At 49.4% G+C, this 6,778-nt stretch overlaps 1 pseudogene; it reads left to right on the top strand.

Moving 5' to 3' along the window:
• Window positions 1-204: 204 nt before the first annotated feature.
• On the top strand, window positions 205-835 carry LOC126962688 (60S ribosomal protein L19-like; annotated as a pseudogene).
• Window positions 836-6,778: the final 5,943 nt, after the last annotated feature.

Here is a 6,778-nt window from a genome sequence, read left to right as displayed (position 1 = left end):
GTGGTCTGGGCCCACTGAGTGTGGGGGCAACAGAACATTCTGGGGCATTGCTGGGCTGTCCATCTCAAGTGTTGGGCACATCTCTGAGGAAGGGTCCTAGTTTTGGTGACCCCTTTCCATGAGAAAAGCAGTGGCCAAGGGTCCCCCCTGCCCAGGCATCTTGTCCCTTGCTTTCGTCTTGGTTCTTTCTTTTCACTGCTGAGTATGCTCAGGCTTCAGAAGAGGCTTGCCTCTAGTGTCCTCCGCTGTGGCAAAAAGAAGGTCTGGTTGGACCCCAAGGAGACCAGTGAAATTGCCAATGCCAACTCCCATCAGCGGATCCGGAAGCTGATCAAAGATGGGCCGATCATCCGCAAGCCTGTGACTGTCCATTCCTGGCTCAATGCTGGATAAACACCTTGGCCTGCCAGAAGGGCAGGCACATGGGCATAGGTATGTGAAAGGGTACAGCCAATGCCCGAATGCCAGAGAAGGTCATGTGGATGAGGAGAATGAGGATTCTGTGCCAGCTGCTCAGAAGATACCGTGAATCTCAGAAGATTGATCACCACATGTGTCACAGAAGATACCATGAATCTAAGAAGGTTGATCGCCACATGTATCACAGCCTGTACCTGAAGGTGAAGGGGAATGTGTTCAAAAAACAAGTGGATTCTCATGGAACATATCCACAACCTGAAGGCAGACAAAGCCTGCAAGAAGCTCCTGGCTGACCAGGCTGAGGCCGGCAGGTCTAAGATCGAGGAAGCACGCAGGCACCGTGAAGAGCGCCTCCAGGCCAAGAAGGAGTAGATCATCAAGACTTTGGTTTAAGGAGGAAGAGACCAAGAAATAAAAGCTCCCCCTTTGTCTGTACATACTGGCCTCTGTGATTACATAGATCAGCCATTAAAATAAAACAGGCCTTAAAAAATAAATAAATGGCATATAATTTCCTACTCTTCCCCAATTCAGGGAGGCCATGGGAGTTTCAATTAGCCTCTGGGGGCTGTGTGTCTTCAGCAGACATTATTTGAGGGACTAGGCAGGGCCTGGGGTCATTGGATCCACCTCTCGGCCCTACTGCCTTTGGGTGGGCTCAGTAACCGAGTAATTGAGAAAGGCCTGGGTAACATTCTGAAGGCTCTCTAGAAGGCAGTGATGTGTGTGTCACATCTCAGAAAAGCTTCTAGAAAAAGTAATGCTAAGACCTGGGCACATAGGCAAGGGACATTTTATTTGATATGGCCTGTGGGCTGTTCAGACCAAAGCAGATACCGTCAGGGCCCTGGCTATAGCACCCCTGCTCTCCTCATTGCTTTCTATGCTCATAGTTTGCTACAGCTGCAAGCAAGCTCCCCCGCTGATGGCATTCTGTGGCTGAGAATGTGCTTGTCCCTATTCTAGGGCGGGCTGCGTTGCTGGATAGGTAACACCACCAGAAGCAGAAGCAGCTCTCACCAGCGACTGATGGGGGCTGAGGAGTGAATGCCCGGGCTCCCCCAGTGCCATGTACTCTTAGGAAGACAATATCTTCTCTCAGAAGTTCCAGTGAACAGAGATGAGCTGGTAAACAAGCTCTTTGGTAGGAGAGGAAGTAGAATAAGGGTCTCAGTGATCCACCGAATCCTTCACGGCCAGCTAGGAGGGGCATTGCTATGTGTGCGCCTCTCTGATTATATAGGCAGCCTTGCCCTTCATTACAGGGTTGTGGGTGTGCCAGGGACCAGCACTCTTCAGACCCTGACACAGGAAGCCTGCCCACCTGCCATGGCAGCCCTGGCCTGCCGGAGAGGCTATTACAGCTGAGTTATGTCTCCCTGATCTCCAGGATGGTTAGGCTTCTGTCCAGCCAGCTCGGGCTGGCTCCAGCAGGCCTTTTGCTATTTGGCCCCAGCGCTGCAAGTCACGTTCTCAGACCCTTGGGTGATGGACTGAATAGATGGAGCAAATGGTTCTGAGTTTCCTTCTCCACTTTACCTTCCCCAGGGCATCTCACTTCTGGGCTGCCTTTATCTTCACACCAGAAGAGCGCTCTTTATGCTTTACTGTCAGTAGGATTTTTTAAAATAGGGTTTCTATGGTGAAACAATGTCCCTTGTTTGGAAATACACAGAGCTTTATAAAATATGTTCCTGTGTTTTCCTGGATCAGGGCATATTGTAGAGTCTAGGGATTTATTTACAATGAAGAAATTGTTTTTGCAAATTGTGGTTAAACAAAGGGATTGTTTTTGGAGAGCTGAGTAAAGGAGACATTGTTTATAAGTTATTTGGGACACAAGCTGCAAAGGGATGATTTTATAGGGAATCGGGGGCTGGGGAGGCAGTCAATAAGCACAGTTGTCCATTTCTTTGGAACAGGCAAACTCAGACTAAAATGCTATCACCTCTATCATTCATCCCTTCTTTCTTCAAGCTTATTTCATCTTTTCTGCTTCAGTCCCTGCAAATGAGCACGTATCAGTGGTTCCCCCAGCATGGTCCCCTCTCCTCGGGGTTCCATCACACTGGCTCCTCCAAAGCTCAGGAGTAGGAGATTTGCTGCAGGACCTTCCTTATCACACCACGGGTCTCTGCTTCCAAAGAGCTCTCAACGCTCCAGAGATAGAAAATCTTTTTCGCCTGCACAAAGTCCCCAAGCAGGGGGAAAATGGAGCATGTCAGAGTTCATAAGATGAAAATAAGAGCGAAATCCAAACTCTTTCCATTGTCACAGTCACATCTTAGGAGCTTTCCCAAGTGGCAAAACTAGGGCACAGAGGCGACAAGCCCTATGAACGAGACCTGCTTCTCTGGAGGATCCAGCGAGTGGCGTATCTGCCATTGGGAAGATATGTCCTGACTTATTTAAGGCAAGTTGTCTTCTTCCAGGGCCTGAGCTTTATGTATTTAGAATTTTCCTTTTGGGGGAGCAGAATGAACTTCAGTGACTGGGCAGGAAGGTGTGGGTGTGTGAGATGGGGCTTCTTGGCCTAAAATACTCACTCCACAAATGACATTTTAGCACTGAAAGAGATCTTAAAGAATGTATTTTCCTTCTGGATCCCTATTAAAGTGAAAATATCCCTAGGAAGTGTGAGCTTCTGAGTGATGAACACCCAGACGGTCTTCAGCATCTGTGGTGACAGGCTGACTGCTGTTGGGATGCATGCAGGTGTGTGGATGGGAAGAGATGAGAGGGCTCCCTGATGGAAACAGTGTGTGGACCCCACTCCACTTACCTGGCAATTTTTCCAAGGGCAGTGGACATCTTATTCAGTATCACTCATGGGTAGTTCAGACCCATAGCCCCTCAGCAATCCCCATTCCCTTACAAACTAAGGGTTTCTGTGGCAAGCCACGGAGGCTTCCTTCCCCTGAGGGCATTCTGCGGCTGGGAGTATACGCATCCTCTTTTAGGGTGGCTGGAATCCTGAGTAGGGGACACCACAAGGAGAGGCTCTTACCAGTCACTGATGGGTGTTGGGGGAGAAATGCACCAGCTCCCTAGTGCCCTGTGCTCTCAGGAGGATGACGGTAAGGACGCATCGTCTCTGAGGCCCTCGGCAGGTAGCAGGTGCAGGTAAACGGACTTTTGGGAGAGGATGGGCCCAGGTAAAGCCCCCATTTGTAGCATTTGCCAATTTCTGTGGTGTAAATACTGCCTCTCTCACTGTAGATGAATTTAGGTTACCAACAGATGTCCCTGAACTTGGAGTGGGGGAAGGATACACACCACTGGCCCTTGCAAGTCAGTTCCCACGGCTCCCACATGTCCCTGCCAGAGGGACTGAGGCCCTGCGGCCCCTGGCGGTAACATGCCGGTGCTGGCATCTTTCCCTTCCCTGTCTCCGTGCCCCGCTACCACATCATTGCTCCCTAGATCCCCTCCAAAATAAACAACTTGGACCCAAACACTCGTTTCAGGATCTGCCTCTGGTGGCCTGCAAATTAGACCCCGATATGCTCAGACTCTGTTGTTCTCTGAACAAAAAAAGTGGGCAGAATGCTCCACTGGATAAAGAAATGTGTGTCCTGCATGGGCCCCAGCCTCTCTTTCAGCCTTGCTCACCCCCACAACCTAACAGCTTTCTCTGATGTCCTCCCCACACCACTGAGGTCTCACTCTCCAGGGGTTCTACCCCCGGCCTCTCCTCCACTTGTGCCTCTCAGTCTTCCACCACTTCTTCAGGCCGGATTCTTGTCCAGTTTCCACTCAAAGGTCACCCCTGGTCTGTCTGGGCAGAATGAACTACTTCCTTCCTGTTTCATTGAGTTGTTTGAGCCTTAATTACAGCATTTATCCGCACTCGGCTTCTATTAGCTTTGCTTGGGTTTGTAACTCTCCCTCCTGGCTCCGGGAACCTGGAGGGCAAGGACTATCTGAGCAGCATCCACCCAGGAGCTGGCTGGGGGGTTGTGAATAATATTTGCTGAAATAAATGGGCCTGACACTGGCCAGAGTTGTTCACTCCCCAGCTCCTGCTTCAGTTTTCTCCAGCTCACCACAGAAAGCACTCCCGTCCTCGGAGCGGGCTGGTGCGGTCATGGCTCCATGCCCTAGGAGGGCAGTTTTAAGTGGGTGCCCATTGCTTCCATCCTAAAGGGGAAAGGATACCAGGCTCCACGGAAAATTTTCCAGTTATGCCGGGAATGTGTTCAGTATAGCAAGGAGAGGTGAGATAGAATCTAGTTTCCAAAATTTCCCTCTAACGAGAAAGTAAGGTCGCCCGGCAGTCAACACAGTCTAGTGAACACTCTGATTGTCAAGATTGTCAGGGGACACATTACTTTGTTCTTTCATCCCTTTGTTTATCAAATATGTATCAAGAGCCTGGGAGTATCCAGGGATTAAGAGGCTCTGTCTGAGCAGCCTGGCCCCAGACTTGGTACCCTCTCTGTCACAGGCTGGGAAGCAGTGGAAAGTCATTGAACCCCCAGAGCTCAATCTCCACTTCTGTGAAATGGGGATGATGTAGTACCTACCTCTTAAGAGTTTGGGGAACGTTTGAACAAGATGCTGTACATGAAATGTTTTGTGTTTACTACCTGGTACAGGTAAGCGTTCGATATACATCAGCTGTTGTTAAAATAAGAATGCGGGTCAGGCTCTGTGCGAAGCTCAAGGAATAATCATTTGAATACGGTGTAGCTCCTGTCCTTGGGAAGTCCACAGTCCCAGGAGAGAGACAGAAAACAGACCCAAGATCTCAGGGCAGGATGCAAGGGGTCTGAAAACAAGATTTGCAGGGGTCTCAGGAGGGCTGGGGAGATTACACAGCAGGGCCCTTCCCCCAGCCAGGAGCTATTTTGTAATTCCTCTGACTTCCCATAACAATGCTCAGTTTAGCTAAAACTCTCACCTTTATATTTCTACTCTGGCATAGTGGAGGAGGCTAGCTAGGATAGAGCTGATATTGATGGAGCAAACAAGACAGTAGGGGAATGCCGGGGCCTCCCCTGCCATCTTCCGTCATCACCAAGTCCTCCTCCCCTAAGACAGGAAGGTGGAGTGAACGGGTCTCAGAGGCCCCTGGCTGATGTCTTCAATCCCCTGCAATTTCAAGGAGCAACTGCTGGCTCCTCCTCAGGAACACTTCTCGTTCAAATGAACTCTTGGGCTTTTTTTCCAGCTACTTAAACTCTCTGATTTGTTTAATCCAGGAAATGAATTGTAAAATGGGAACTCTCTTACTCAACTTCTGTTATCTCTTGGCTCTAAACAAAATTAGAAGTAATATTCCATATCACCCTTTTAGGTCTAAGGAAGCAGTGGTCTGCAAACAGGGGTGACTTGACTCTCTAGGGGGCATCTGGCAACATCTGAAGATATTTTGGTTGTCATGACTTGGGGAGGGGATGGTTGTGCCACAGGCATCTAGTGGGTCGAGGTCAGGGATGCTGCTAAACATCCTGCGATGCACAGAACAGCCCCCACCACAAAGAATTATCCAGTCTAAGATGCTGATAATGCTGAGGTTGAGAAAGTCTGGTCTAAGAGAATGAAAATTAGGTGGTGTGTGTGTGTGTGTGTGTGTGTGTGTACATGTGTCCGTGTGCATGAAAGAGCAAGACCCATGGATTGGCAGTGAAGGAGGATGCACTACCTTTCCAAGGTCATAGAAGGTCATGGAGCGGGATGCCACTTTAGACTTCACTATATCAGAATCAGATTTACTGGTCAATTCAACTTCCCAATACAAAGTCATATTCAGTTTCTAATGAGAGCGGATGGGAAACAGATCTGTGAAATGAAGCCAGAAGTTGACTGAGTAGACATTTATGAGGCATCTGAAGCTCACACTTGTGTCCAGTGACGTAACTCTGATGATAGCTAGAGAAATCCAGACTTCAAAATTCCAAACAAAATAGGGAGTTGTGGCCGGGGTCAAGGGGGTGAAACGGAAAAGAGCCTGGTCATTATAATGGATCTCCTACCGTGACACCAGCAACGAGCAAGCAGCATTAAAAAATAAACAGGACGTTCTCCTTCCAGGAGTCACGATCAACACTAATTGGTTTGGCGATACCTTAGTGACCATCTGGGAGGGAGACCCCTCGCCTGGCTCTGGATGTCAGGCGATCGAGGCTCTGCGGTGACTGTGGTAAAACATCTGCTTTTTGGGCTTCATGGTCCCGGGCAGTCTGGGCCACTGCTTCTCCCGTAGCACTTGCAAAGCAAGTGGCCTGAAGGCCTTTGCCCCCTTTGCAGATATCTGGCAATTACTCTCCTTTTGAAGTGGCTGAGCATTCCAGGGTGCTGGATGCCGTGCAGACTTCTCATCACGAAGGGTCTTGTTGGAGTCACTATTTATTTT

This window comes from Macaca thibetana, chromosome 9 (genome assembly GCF_024542745.1).
Source record: "Macaca thibetana thibetana isolate TM-01 chromosome 9, ASM2454274v1, whole genome shotgun sequence".
Classification (NCBI taxonomy): Eukaryota; Metazoa; Chordata; class Mammalia; order Primates; family Cercopithecidae; genus Macaca; species Macaca thibetana.
The sequence above is the reverse complement of the archived record's forward strand: the minus strand, read 5'-3'. Positions and strand labels throughout refer to the sequence as shown.